We start from the raw sequence: 14,632 nt of genomic DNA, 5'->3' as shown, positions 1-14,632 counted from the left end.
GGATTATAAATCAGCCTGCTATAAAGACACATGCACACATATGTTTATTGTGGCACTATTCACAATAGCAAAGGCTTGGAACCAACCCAAATGTCCATCAATGATAGACTAAATTAAGAAAATGTGGCACGTATTCACCATGGAATACTATGCAGCCATAAAAAAGAAGGAGTTCATGTCCTTTCCAGGGACATGGATGAAGCTGGAAACTATCATTCTCAGCAAACTATCACAAAGACAAAAAACCAAACACCACATGTTCTCACTCATAGGTGGGAATTGAACAATGAGAATGCTTGGACACAGGAAGGAGAATATCACACACCGGGGCCTGTCGTGGGGTTAGGGGAGGGGGGAGGGATAGCATTAGGAGATATTCCTGATATAAATGAAGAGTTAATAGGCAAAGCACACCAACATGGCACATGTATACATATGTAACAAACCTGCACATTGCGCACACGTACCCTAGAACTTAAAGTATAATAATAATAAAGAAAGAAAATCCCAAAACTGAAGGATCTACATTGAAAGGAAAATAATTACCAACCTGGAAGTCTTTACCCAGCAAAGTCATCATGAAGACAGCAGAGATGGGTTGGTCCCCAACAAGCAGGGTAAACAGAGAAGGAGGGTTGGAGGGAGAGGCTCTGGAGCCCATCCCTTCTGGACCGTGGCTCTGCAGATACTGCTTGCTATCAGAACCCCGACAGAGCCCTTCCTCTCGCTGGCCCTTGGAGTGAGTCAGCCTAGCACAGGAAAACTTGTTCTTTTTGTATCTTCTGCTTCAAGATGGCCTAGACTCCATCTAATCAGGTACCTACCTTGTCTCCACCACCTGCTCACCACCAGTTTTTGTGGCCACTTCACATCCACAGTAAGTGCTAGGGGCTGTGGCCTTGGGCCAAGTTGCTGCTGGGAAAGTACGTGGCAGCTTCCAGCCAGGGAGCAGGTGGCACCAGCAGCCACCCAGCGAGGCCACCCAGCAAACCCAGCAGCAGGGGTTTCCTCCACTGTCGAGCTAGAATTTATTATTCTTAAAATAAAGTGGTGCCATGCAGCATTAATTCAGGAGAAGAAGCCGCAAATTCCAGGCCCTTTTGAAGGCTTGTTTTCACAATGAATTAATGGGCCTAATTTAACACTGCATCAACAAACCAGACTGCCGAAGGAATTCCAAGTACGAGCGGCTTTCTGCACCCATTCTGGCTCTCAGCTGCCGCCACAGGACCGCAGCAACATTGTTCATCACTGTGCCAGATAATAACAGTAATAGCTAATATTTATTGAGTGCTTAATACGTGTCAAGCATTGTGTTCAGAGCTTTACAAGCTTATTGCTCTTAATCTTCACAAAAAGCCTTTGAAGTAGACATTATTATGACCTTTATTTTATAAGCTTACGAAGGTGAAGTTGCTTAAGGTCATATAGGTAAAAAGTGGTGGAACCAAAATGCAAACCCATGTACTGATAGAAGTCCCCAGAAAATGTTGTTTGCCGGGATCCAGGTGCCCTAAACTCACTGCTTTGTGACCAGGTCTTTTCCTTTCATTCGCCAGACCTCTAAATTAGATGAAGTTTATCAGCCTTAAATATAAAGTAGAAAACATGCTGATGCAATTTGATTGTAATGCAACTGTCTGAAATAGGAGTAAATGTTCTGCTTGAAATATAAAAGAAATAACATTCAAAAGGACTACTGGGCTACTTGTGCCTGAACAGCCATGCTGTTTACATCTATTTCAGTATTTATGAGGACAGTCCCTGGTTGTCCTCATAGAGAGTTAGAATCAGTCCCATGACCAGCTCTCTGAGACAGCTTTGGCTTTGACCTTGCCAAGGTTCTCAAACAGGGTTGCTGTCCCTCCTGTCTCTACATAGTACCACTTGCTCAGCAACCTGCAAGCGGCCAGTGCTTCCTCCCCACATCCTCCCAGGTGTTGGTGGGTCTGCCAGGATGGGTGAGAGGCTGCGGCCCTTTACTCACCACTGGGCTAGGGAGTTCTTGCCTTTCCTTCTTGCTAGACCTAGGCAGGATGGAAGCAAAGCTTGTCAGTCTGTTTTCCATGTCAAGACTTACTCATTTGAAGCAAAAAAGGAATTGTTCTTAATTCCAGCTCAGAACTAGAGAACCTGGTTTTTTAATCAGCAAATACTGCCCAGCACCTGTGTTCCTAGCCCCCATGAGACAGCGCTTCCCTTCCCTGTCCAATACATCTGACTTGATTCAGTCACATATTTTCCTGCATTGTCCATGTGGCAGACTCTTTTTGAGGCCTTGGGAAAATACAGGTGGATCAGACACAGCTCTGCCCTCAAAAGAAGTTCATGGGCCAAAGGGAGAGCCAGCCACACATATTCATATCTCCAGTAGAAGCTGGATGGTGATGAACAACATAACAGCCACAACAAAGGGTTTTAGAGAAGGGACAACTAATCCCCTGTGGGTTAGTCCTGAAAGGCTTCAGAGAAATACAGATCTGTAATCCAGGCTTGAAAGATGAGTATGATTATCAACCAGGCAGAGATGAGGGAAAAGGGCACCTGGGAACGGGAAGCAACAGGGGTGAAGTCAGGGAATGGTGAATGTGTATGACGCCTTCAGAGAGCAGGAAGTGGTCCGGGAGGAGCAACGTAACACTCAAGGCGACAGGGAAGAGAAATAATGAGAGATGAAACTCTAAGGAGGGCCAGAAAGGTAGAAGCTCTGAATGTCCTGCCAAGGATTTGGGACATTGTTCCCCAGGAACTAAGGAGCCATACATGCTTTTGAGCAGGAGAGCAACTCCATCTGGCCTTTCTAGAAAGAGCCCACTTGTGTCAACATGGAGGACAGATTATAAGGACAAGGAGTGGATGTAAAAAACATCTGGCAGATCACAAGTTTAAGAGATCGAGAAAATCCTGGCCAACATGATGAACCCCCATCTCTACTAAAAATACAAAAATTAGCTGGACATGGTGGCACGTGCCTGTAGTCCCAGCTGCTTGGGAGGCTGAGGCAGGGGAATTGCTTGAACCCAGGAGGCGGAGGTTGCAGTGAGCTGAGATTGCGCCACTGCACTCCAGCCTGGTGACAGAGCGAGACTCCATCTCAAAAAGAAAAAAAAAAAATCTGCAACTCAGTGATAACCTCAGGGAACATCTTTTTAGTCTCTGATAGTCTGACATGTTTTGTGACATACATTTTCTACTTTTTCCCACAAAGGGCCCCAAAAACTCTTTTGACATGTGATCACGGACAGAAAACCCCTCTGGTTTGGAATTTTTGGAAAAAAAATTTGGAAATTCTTTTGGAAAGAAGAATTTGGAAGGAAGGGGAAGTATGTGCTCCTTTCTTCTCCCCTCTCCCATCCTCTCCTGTACATACCTCTGCTTTCTGCCAAACTATATTAAAATGACAGAAGAAGAATAAATATAAGAATAAGCTTATAACTGCCTTGTAAAACAAGGAGGAATACCATTGATAAAAAGATAATATTTATCACTGAACAGCAAAGAATCAAAACATAGGAAAAAAAGCTTTTCAGAAAAATGAAGAGATAAAATTACTAGCCTAGTGACATTAACCTACCTCTACCCCCCAAAGAGAGAGAGAACTCAGTTATAATTATAATTTACAAATATGATTCAATAGATATGTAGAGGACTTCATAACCTATAACGAAAGCATTGAATGTTTACAAAGACTGACCAGGATAAACGCCTAAAGAAAATTTTAGTACATGCCAAAAAACGTGAGACATTAACAAGGAACCTTCTCTGGCTAGAATAAAATAAAACTAGAAACATTTAACAAAATAATAATTTCAGAAAAGTAACCGCAAAAAAACTTCAAAAGCACTGTTCAAAGGCAACTAAAATTACAGATCGCTTTAAAATTAAAGACACAAAGATCACTATATATAAAATCCAAGGGGATGAAGACCAAAGCCCAACTCAAAGAAAAAGTGATCACCCAAAATACTTTTATTCTTAAACAGAAAGAATGGAAACAAATCAACCAAGCTTTCAATTCAATAAGTTAGATGACAAACCATGAGATTTTTTAAGGTAGATGAAACATTTAATCTTTGTAGTTTAAAGCAAGAAAGAATGAATTTAAAAGAAAAACAGTATCTATGAAGCTCAACAAACTAAAACCTGGTTACCTGGAAATTCTGGTAAAATGTTCAAACAATTGGCATGCAAAGGATAAAAGAAAGGAAACACAAATACCTCACATTTTTAAAAAGTGATAGAGATTATAAAGGAGATTTACGGTTACCAGAGAATACTAGATACAATATTGCCAATAAATGTGAAATAATGATTTTCCTAGAAAATAAAAATTTCAAACTTGACTTGGCATGAAGCAAGAGTCTGAGAAGATTGGGGAAGCACAGAAGAAACTGATTGAATTGCCAGAAAAAAAAAAAAAAAAAAAAAAAACACACAAAAAACTAGTGCCACAGTCAAAGGCTTTATGGGGAATGTCTATTAAACATTCAAGGACTGAATGTACCCAATGTCATTTAAACCGTTCCACAGGATAGGGAAATATGGAAAGGGTCTCAAATTATTCTAGGAGATAAGCAAAATCCTGAAAATGACAGCATGCATACACAGCATGCATACCTGCATGCACACACACACCAAGAATTTATAAACCAGTTCACTTATGAATACAGATGCAGCAATTCTAAATAAGATATTAGCAAATTAAATTTAGCAGTGCATTAAAAGAAGCCTTCAGCATGTACAATTAGGATTTATTCTAACAATACAAGGGTTGTCCAACACCAGCAAAAATATTAACATAATTTACTATAATCAAAGGTTACAAAAAATTCTACTGATAGACTACTTCTAGGACAATGAGGGTAGACATGCTTTTGCCTGTTCCTCCTGTGAGGTACAACAAAAATCCCATATATGTATAAATAGGTATAAGAAGATTCTGAAAGGTGGAGAGAAGAAGGTGAACTCACTTGGGACTTTCAGACCCAAGGAACAACATGATGGTGAGTTTCCTGAGTTATAGTTTTGCCTCATGTGTCCCAGACTTAAAGCTGAAGAAGCCAGCCACGTAAATATCAATGGTGCAGACTAAAGAAATAAATAAAAGCCTGAACGAAGCCTACTCTCTCAAGCCAATGGACCAGGAAAGAGGCAACCTACCAAGAAAGATAACTTGTAGATAATAAGTGCTTTACTCCAGCAAAACACCACATAAAAATACTGTGCCCTCCAACCATGCACATCTGCAAAGGCCAAATGGTGAGCCTAGACGTCCACCCCCACCGGTGATAAGGTTCTCCTCCCCAAGGAGCTGGAATCAGAGGAGGCTGAGTGGAAGATCAGGACTTTCACCACCACCCAAAAGTAATGTGGACAAATACCCCAGTGGTGTCACTGGAAATTACCTGGCGATCACTAATGAGGCAGGTAGGAGGTAGGAGCCTCCTCCCACCCTCCCACACACCCACCCACAGAGCCAGGGAGATATCAGTGGAGTCCTAGTGGGAAACCAGAAATCCTACCCTATCCCCCAGTAATAAAGAGTTCTATTGATTCTGGTGTCAATGGAAGCCAAGTATGAAACCTGAAATGCAACCCCCACCTAGCAGTAACAAGGCAAGGTCTCCCTCCACTGCTGGAATGGTATTGGAGAGATCCAGATCAAATCAAAGATTTAGATAAGATCTGGAGTCTCAGCTATGATTTCAATATGTCCTCCCAAAAGCATGTGTTGGGAACTTAATCCCCAATTCAACAATGATGGGAGGTGGGGTCTCATGAGATGTGGTTAGGCCATGAGGGTAGAGCGAATGGATTAATGCCATCATCTCAGGAGTAGGTTCCTTTAAAAAAGATCTCTCTCTCTCTCTCTCTCTCTCTCTCTCTCTCTCGCTCTCTTGCTCTCTCTCTCTCTGCCTTCTGCCTTCCACTGTGGGATGACACAGCAAGAAGGCCCTCACCAGATGTCAGCCCCTCAATCTTGGACTTCTCAGCCTGAAATGTGAGAAAATAAATTTCTATTCATTACAAATTACCCATTCTGTAGCATTCTATTGTACCAGCAAAAAACAAACCAAGACAGTCTCATAACATAACACTCAAATAGTCTAAGCTTCAATCAAAAATTGCTCAGTGTTTGAGAAATAGGAAGATCTCAAACTGATTGAAAACAAAAAACCCAAAAAGATAATCAGCATTATGGATTGAACTGTGTTCCTCTCAAAAAATGTGTTGAAGTCCTAACCTCCAGTACCACAGAATGTGACCTTATTTAGAAATAAGGTCTTTGAAGAAGTAATTAGTCAAGATGAGGTCATAGTGGAGTAGGGTAGGTCCTTAATCCAATATGACATTTTCTTTATAAAAAGAGACACAGAGACAGACAGATACACAGAATGACATGTGGAGACAAAGACAGAGGTTGGAATGGTGCATGTACAAGCCAAAGAATGCCAAGGGTTGCCAGCTGTCAGCAGAAGCTAGCAGACGCCTGGAACAGAGGCTCCCTCAGAGCCCTCGGAAGGACCCAACCTTGCCAATACCCTGATCTCAGACTCCAGCCTCCAGAACCATGAGAGAATTCCCGTGGTGTTTAGCTACCCAGTTTGTGGTGTTTAGCTACCCAGTTTGTGGTACTTTGCAACAACAGCCCTAGGAAACAAATACAGATGGTAACACTGATATAACAGATATGCTGGAACTGGCTGGAACTGGCTGACCAGTATTTCAAATCAGTCATCATAACTTAAATACTTCAATGAGCAATTACAAACACACTGGAAATAGAATAGGCAGACACATAGACACAGAAATTAGGTAAGTGATTGCCTGGGGTTGGGAAGAGGATAGGTGAGGTGGGGAGAAGAGAAATGGGGAGTGACTGCTGACAGTTATGGAGGTTCTTTTTTACATGATGAGAATAATCTAAAATTGTTGTGACGGTTGCAAAGCTCAGTGAACCTACTAAGAACCATTGACTCATACACTTTTAAATGGGCAAGTTGTATGACACGTGAAGTATATTTCAAAAATAAAGCTTTTTAAAATACACACACAATGGAAAAAAATGAAAAAAAAATAGAAAGTCTCAGCAAAGAAATAGAAAGTCTCAAAAAAGAAATAGAAGATATAAAAATAAGAACCAAGTGGAAAGTTTAGAATTGAACATAGAGTAACCAAAATAAAAGACTCAATGGATGGAATCAATAATAGAATGAAGAAGATAGAGGAAATCATCAGGACGTGAATACAGAGCAATATAAATTACCCAATCTGAACAACAGAGTTAAAATACACTGAAAAACAATTAACAGAACCTCAGGGGCCCGTGAAACTATAACGAAAGAACCAACATGCATGTCATCATAGTCCCAGAAGAATAGGCGAAAAAGGACAGGCTGAAACATAACTTTTAAAATGGCTGAAAACTTGCCAAATTTGGCAAAAGATGTAAACCTCCAGATTTGAGAAGCTGAATGAGCTCCAAATAGGGCACAGTCAAAGAATACACAGTTATATAAAGAAAGAATAATTCTTTCCTGTCTATCAATTTTACAACTCATTCCCCAAGATTGCCAATGCTAAGTCTGATGTGCATCCTCACTTCCCTTTCTCTGTTCATAGACAAACACACGACGACAGGTTTGAGTTTTGGCTTTACTTTGTTTTGCTTTTTACAAATATATGATTATACCACTCACCTTACTTAGCAAACTGTTATACTTAACAATGTGCTACTATCCTTCCACAGAAATCTAACTCATTCTTTTTAACAGCTGCATAGTATTCCATACCATGGATGTGTCATAATTTAGTCAATTGCACTCTTATTTTGTACGTTTCAATAATGGGCCACTTCATCGTGAACTCTTCTGGTAACAATGGGAAAAGTGGGAAAAGTCAATTTAATGTTTAATTGTTAAAAAGTTTCTATTTGGGAGATGTATCCAGAATTTAGAGGGACATGGAAAAAAGAAGACCTAAGGCAACGTGGCAGAGTCACAGAGAAACTGACACGAGAACTGGAGCCTGAGAGAGGAGTGGATGTTTGCCAGATGACAAGAGGTAAGTGTGGGAGGAGTGTGGCCTGGAGAAGACCATCACTGCTGATCAGAGGGACAGGGGTTGACCAGACATCCCAAGGGAAAGATGTGCCAGGGTGCTCCAGATGGAGGGAACACATAAAGGTGAGGAGAAACGCAAGAGAATTTGTCTGCTAATGTATTTGGAGTGTGTGTGTGTGTGTGTGTATGTGTGTGTGTGTGTGTGTGTATGCGTGCATGCCCATGCTGGGATGGAGAGCAGCTTGGCAGGAAGAACAAAGATAAAGAGATCTGATTTACAGTAAACCCAACTGGGATTCATTGAAGGCTTTTAAGCAGTAGAACGACATGGTCAAATCTATTTTAGAAAGATCCCTTAGGGGAAGGATATCATCAACAGAGGAGTCTGAGGTTGGGGGTTCACTCCAAAAAAGGATGCATTTACAAAGGCACATGAACCCTTGCAAGGCAGCTCGCGGTGGGAGGGCTAGAAAGCTGGGTCACCAGAGCATGGTGAGGACAAGCAGCTCAGTATAAGTGTCCCCAAGGCCTTTGCTAAGCAAGCTCCAGAGTCCACAGGCCCAGAGCATCCACAGGAACTGTGGACAAACAGGGCTCACCAATGTCAAATGTGTTTATCCACCTGAGGCAAGGTTAGCTCGGCAGTCACACCTTGCAGCCTTCACTGACCATTCCAATCTAGCATTTGGATCACCCCCTGAAACGCCCAGCCTATGGTTACAGACTTTTGTAAGCATGTCCACATCCTGCGTTGCACCACCCACCTTCACTGAAACTCCCCCAAAGCAGGGCCCCAACTTGGCCATCCGTGTCCCCGAAGAGCTGGAATTGCGCTCCAACCCACTGGTGTTAAGTACATAAGCACTGATGAGTTGACAGGCTGCTTGTTGATTGACTGATTCTCACTCAAGTTGCCTGAGGTTTAATGGTTTCAAAATTGAAGAGGGCACGGATTGGGCTTTCCCCCTCACTCCCCACTGCCTTCCTTTGCAGAAAATATCCTAAAAACACAATGAAGATGCCAGGACTGCCGTCCTCCCAATTTGAGAAGAAACTTCTTAGCTTCCTTCCAATACGTTGTCTTTTGCATATAAAGACAATGCTCCCAACCTGTCCGTTTTCTTAAATTGGAGGAAACAGCTCTGAATTCTATTCAAAGCAGGTAACTTGGCCCATATAGTCATCTGAGATCTCACACGTTTGTGACCTAACCTGCAGGGGTCACTAGGGGCCAGAGGATATCTCGGGGCTGCCTGTGGATAGACTGGGGCTCCTTTGGTAGCCAGGACCGGGCCAGGCGCGGTGGTTCACACCTGTAATCCCAACACTTTGGGAGGCTGAAGCAGGTGGATCACCTGAGGTTGGGAGTTCGAGACTAGCCTGGGCAATATGATGAAACCCCCGTCTCTACTAAAAATACAAAAATTAGCCGGGCATGGTGGTGGGCGCCTGTAATCCCAGCTACTCAGGAGGCTGAGGCAGGAGAATGGCTTGAACCTGGGAGGCGGAGGTTGCAGTGAGCCGAGATCGTGCTGCTGCACTCCAGCCTGGGCGACAGAGTGAGACTCTATCTCTCAAAAAAATGATAATAATAATAATTAATTTAAAAAATTTTTAGAAAGCTAGCCAGGACCAAGGTCCTCACTGAGGCCAGGGTCAGGGCTCAGCCTGCAGCACCCTCAGAAGCAGCAATCTGGGCATCCTCAGCCCCAGAATCTTCCCACAGACTCAGGAGACCCAGTCCAGGTCAGATGTTCTCAGCTCCTCAGTTATTCATGCACAGAACAGACCTGCCTGTCACTGGAGCTGCCTCTGGGTCCCCACTACAGAGCAGCCTGGCCAGCCCCGCCTCCCTCTCAGAAGTCGGTTTCATATCCTGCCCTGGCACCTTCTCCCAGGGAGCGCTCTGAGGGTGTGCTGGAGACTGGCGGCTCACATCACCGTCACGATGACGCGGCAACCCAGACAGCTCCTCCACCGTGTGGTCTCTCTCTCCATCTGGGTCCATGGGTTGCCTTTCAAAATTAAATCAAGAAACTAAGGAAAATGAATTAAAAAAAAAGCACTGGGCTGACTGGTTTTCCCACTGAGGGCTTCTGAAACCAGCCGCCTAGAAGTCCATTTACGCAAAACCATAAGTAACCTTTCATCCAGCCATAGCCACGCCCTGTCGTGAACTCTCAGGGCTGCTGGGTCCTGCAAGATGATCTTCCAAAGGCAGGGATAGGGAGAGAGAAGGCATTGAGTGGAGCAAGTAGACCTGGGGAGAGGATTTGGTCCCCTGGGGGTGAGGGAAATGTGCCCCTGTTTTAACCAAAGATGGAAGAAACAGCAAACTTCGGCCATGCTGAAGATTCCTTCGACAGCCAGATGCAGGCTTCTTCACGTGGCCTGTGGCCAGAGAAAGAGTGTTATCCTCCTGGTAAGCGAATACATTTTGTACTAACTGAATCTCATTGCAGCAGAATCTTCCTGGCTTTCTAAAAATCTAATAGTGTTGCCAACGGAAAACCTCATTCAGACAGCAGCTCTGTGGATCGGGAGCAGCGGGAGGAGGACAGACGTTGAGGGGACATTTTCCAGCTAAGAATGGTTTTTACATTTTTAAACGGTTGCAACAAAAGGAAGAAGGTGGAGGAGAAGGAGGAAGGGGAGGGGGAAAAAAGAGGAAGAAGGTCATATATGACCCTCAAAGCCTAAAATATTTACTCTCTGACCCTTTACAGAAAAACTTTACTGATCCCTAGTCTAAAGCAAAGGGGTTGAATTTCAATCACGGTCCACAAATTTCGGTGTGAAAAAACAAAATTCTTTGCAACTTTATTTTATTTCAAGCTTCTGCTAGGGTGGCATAAACCAATCTCAGTCAAGTTGGGGACCCCCTCCTTTCCCTGGGGTTGTGGCCACGTTCCTATATAGCTCAAAGTCAGTTGGGTGCTCAATGTCATCCGTCCACATGAGCATCCCCTGAGATGCCCATCATCCTCTCTGCCCCTTGCAGGTCTCTCACCTGGCTCCTTCAGGTCTTCAAGCTCCCTCCTGTATTTCTGCAGCTTGTCCAAAAACCCAGCATTCCTTCAGCTGCTTCTGCACCACAACAGAGAACAGGATTTTTACAGATAGACCGTGGCCCCATCTTGTCGATAACCTCTTTCTCTAAGCTTCCCTGGGGTTCCCCTCAGAGAGTGGGGCACGGATCGTCTCTGCTCCCAGATCCCGCAAACTTCTCTTGGATCATTCTGCCTCCCCAGGGCTCTGCCCAGGTAGTAGGGACCAGATTGCTCCCCCTGGGACACACAGGGAACTATACTCTCAGCTGTTCCTCCACTCCTGTGTTCTTTTCTTCCCTTAGCGTTTGGAATCTTTGCTCTTCCAAGAGTAACCCAGATGGTGGTTACTCTTCTCAATCTCCCGGTCTTAAACATTTTTGTCTGACTGTTCAAAGGAGCTTTTTGTTCTGTCTAATACTGTTATTTTAGAACATGAAATTCAGGAAGAGAATTCACGACCCTTTCCTTTCTGACATACCCCTTCTCTGAAGGAATGAGTACAGAATGATCAGACTGCTCAGAATTGGAGAGAAGGCTATGCTGGAGGAAAGGTCTGCAATATTTCACAACTATTTTTTCCATCATGCTAAGCTGTTCATTTGTAATTAACTTATTTACTTATACCAGGCTGACTATACAGCCAGCTTACATTGGCTCTCAAGAACCGATTGTTGAATTTTCAGAAAAGTTACAAGCTAATTGTTAAACCATCGGTAGCTGAAATTGGCCACAATAGGAGCATTTATACCACAAAAAGTGATGAACATACAAAGCCAGGCATCTCCTGACCTGCCTCCAAAAAAGCAATTGTTAACATTTACTAGCACACCACTGCTCATACCCACCTCTTTCCACAAAGGATTTCAGGTAGATTTTCCAAGTGCAGTGTGTCTGAGATGTGAATCACTGCCAGTCCCCCTCATTCTCACTCTGATTAGATCTTTTCTACTCACAGTTTCTGCTGAATAAGCAGCTATGTTTCCTACCCCACGAACCTCCCCACCTTAGCCCACATATAGCCCTGGCTAACTGGCCTGGGGTGGGCACCTGGCGGGATACCAGACAGTACCTAGGAGGGCCAGAAAACCATGTCTTGGAGACCTTGGCTCAAGAAAGATGAGGCTGTATAGCATTCAGTGTATGAGCCGCCCCAGATCTGCATGTTTGATTTCTAGCTGGAATGGCTGGAGCCGTGGCTTGTCCCATTCCGGTGGTCTTACAATCGAGTCACAGTCACTGTCAGGTTGCTGTGGGGGGTTGCTCTACCCCTGCAGCAGCCTGGGGACTTGCTCAAAACCCTCATCACCACCTCACCCCATGCCTGCTCCAAGCCTCTTGCCTCCCACCTCAGGATGTCCTTGTTGCTGTGGAGACAAGAGACACCAGGGGACCCAGTTGAAGCTCATATTACAAACAACCCAGAAATGTGAGGAATTAACATCCCTTGGAGCAAATTTTAACCAGAAGGATATGGAAGCCCACAGGTAAATTCTTACCCTTCCTCCCCTAAGAGTCCAGCCTAGATCAGTGCTTCTCAGTCTCAGCACTGCTGACATCGTGGACCAGATGATTCTTTGTTCAGAGCCGGAGATGCTGTGCCCTGGAGGATGTTTAGCAGCATCTCTGGCCTCTGCCCACAATATCACCCAGTGCCACTGTCCTCCTCCTAGACATGGCCATCAAAAATGTCTCTAGATGTTGTCCAGTGTTCCCTGGGGAGCAAAATCACCCCTGACTGAGAACCATCAGCCTGGACAGACCAGAGATGCTGCAGTTTCACATGGCCTCTCCGAAGATGTCATGCAATGCCGAGAAATCAGCTGTTAGGCAGCTGCAGCCAGCTTAGCGCCACACTCTCCTGCATTTGCTCTCCCTTGTTTCTGCCTCACTCCCTCTTCCCCTCACCCCTGCTTCCCTGAGACTGCACTTCCCAATAACATGTAAGCTTTTGCCTCCAGTTCTGTTTTCTAGAGAACCTGGGCTAAGGCGCTTGCTAATTCAATTTCATCGCAAGAATGTGAACTAAGAGACCCAGAGGAACGTTGCCACGTAGTGCTGGAGGCTGCAGCTGGAAGGAACTGTCATGCTGGGGCGGAATAGAGGGGTGCGGGAGACAGGAGTGAGCACAAGGCGGAATAAGTCTGCAAGAAAGAGAACAGGACAGAAGCACCAAGAAGCAGACCCGCTGAGAAAGCGAGAGCAAGCGTGGGAAGGAACACGGATCCCTCTTTTACCCTCGTGAAAACCCTGTGCTTAAATTAGCTGAAGTGGGTCTCTATCGCTTACAATAACAGAACCACGGAAAGTTCTGGAAACACCCTAATTCCCCACAGAGCTCATACAAAGCTGATTTCAGCCCAATTTAAGGAATAACATTTTAACAATTAAGGACGTTCTCTTATGGAATGGGGGGGGTGCAGGACAAGGGACAATGAGCGTCGCCTCCCCCACTGGACTCATTCCCAAAGGGAGTGGACAGCCAGCCTCCCGTCAGAAACACGGCAGAGCGGTCAGGCGCGGTGGCTCACACCTGTCATCCCAGCACTTTGGGAGGCCAAGGCGGGAGGATTGCTTGAGCCTAGGAATTTGAGACCAGCCTGGGCATTATAGCAAGGCCTCGTCTCTGCACAAAATTTTAAAATTAGCCAAGTATGGTGATGCACACCTATAAACCCAGCTACTCGGGAGGCTGAGGTGGGAGGATCACTCCAGCCTGGCAGTTTGTGGTTACGGTGAGCTATAACTGGGTGACAGCCTGGGTGACAGAGCATGACCCTGTCTCAAAAAAAAAAAAAAAAAAGAAAAAGAAATATGGCAGAGGATGTGCTCTCACACTTGAGGACCTTGGGAGAGCTATTTGGGTGCCCTCTACAGTTCCCCCCTCCCCACCTGACTATGAACTTCCCTGATTCCTGAACTTAGATTCGGAAAAACTGGGTTTTCGATCCTGATTCTCTGGTCACCTTGCTGTGTACCCCTAAGCAAACCCCCGCCTTCAAATCTAGGTCTTGTTTTTCTCATCTGTATAGAAAGAGGTTTAATGCCATGCTTGTCAAAACTTTGAAAAACATGACGTTCACATGACGGATGTCAGAACCCAGAGCCCAAGTAATAACACCAGGTAAGAATGTAAGGAAATTGGCCAGGCACAGTGGCTCACGCCTGTAATCTCAACACTTCGGAGGCCGAGGCAGGTGGATCACCTGAAGTCAGAAGTTCAAGACCAACCTGGCCAACACAGTGAAACTCCATCTCTACTAAAAATACAAAAATTAGTTGGGCATGGTGGCAGGTGCCTGTAGTCCCAGATACTTGGGAGGCTGAGACACTTGAACCCGGGAGGCAGAGGTTCCAGTGAGCCGAGACGGCGCCACTGCACTCCAGCTTGGACGACAGAGCAAGACTCAGTCTCAAAAAAAAAGAAAAAGTAAGGAAGTCTATGAAGAGCAAAGTAAAGACCTACCCATGAGTGCAGAAATCTGGCTGTGTTAGCATGGGATGCAAAGAACATGACTCATG

General features: G+C 44.7%; 1 protein-coding gene across 2 annotated transcripts in view; it reads right to left on the bottom strand.

Moving 5' to 3' along the window:
* The window catches only part of WSCD1 (WSC domain containing 1), a 513,503-nt gene that overhangs the window by 313,746 nt on the left and 185,125 nt on the right, over nucleotides 1–14,632 (bottom strand). The window contains exon 4 of one of the 2 annotated variants that reach the window (XM_077969208.1): nucleotides 11,074–11,150. The exons of the other annotated variant lie outside the window; for it this stretch is intronic. The gene's annotated coding sequence lies outside the window, so the exon portion shown is untranslated. The remainder of the gene's footprint in view (nucleotides 1–11,073; nucleotides 11,151–14,632) is intronic. 2 annotated transcript variants of the gene reach the window in all.

Source organism: Macaca mulatta, chromosome 16, assembly GCF_049350105.2.
Source record: "Macaca mulatta isolate MMU2019108-1 chromosome 16, T2T-MMU8v2.0, whole genome shotgun sequence".
NCBI classification, from domain to species: domain Eukaryota; kingdom Metazoa; phylum Chordata; class Mammalia; order Primates; family Cercopithecidae; genus Macaca; species Macaca mulatta.
This window is presented reverse-complemented; position numbering and strand designations above follow the sequence as displayed.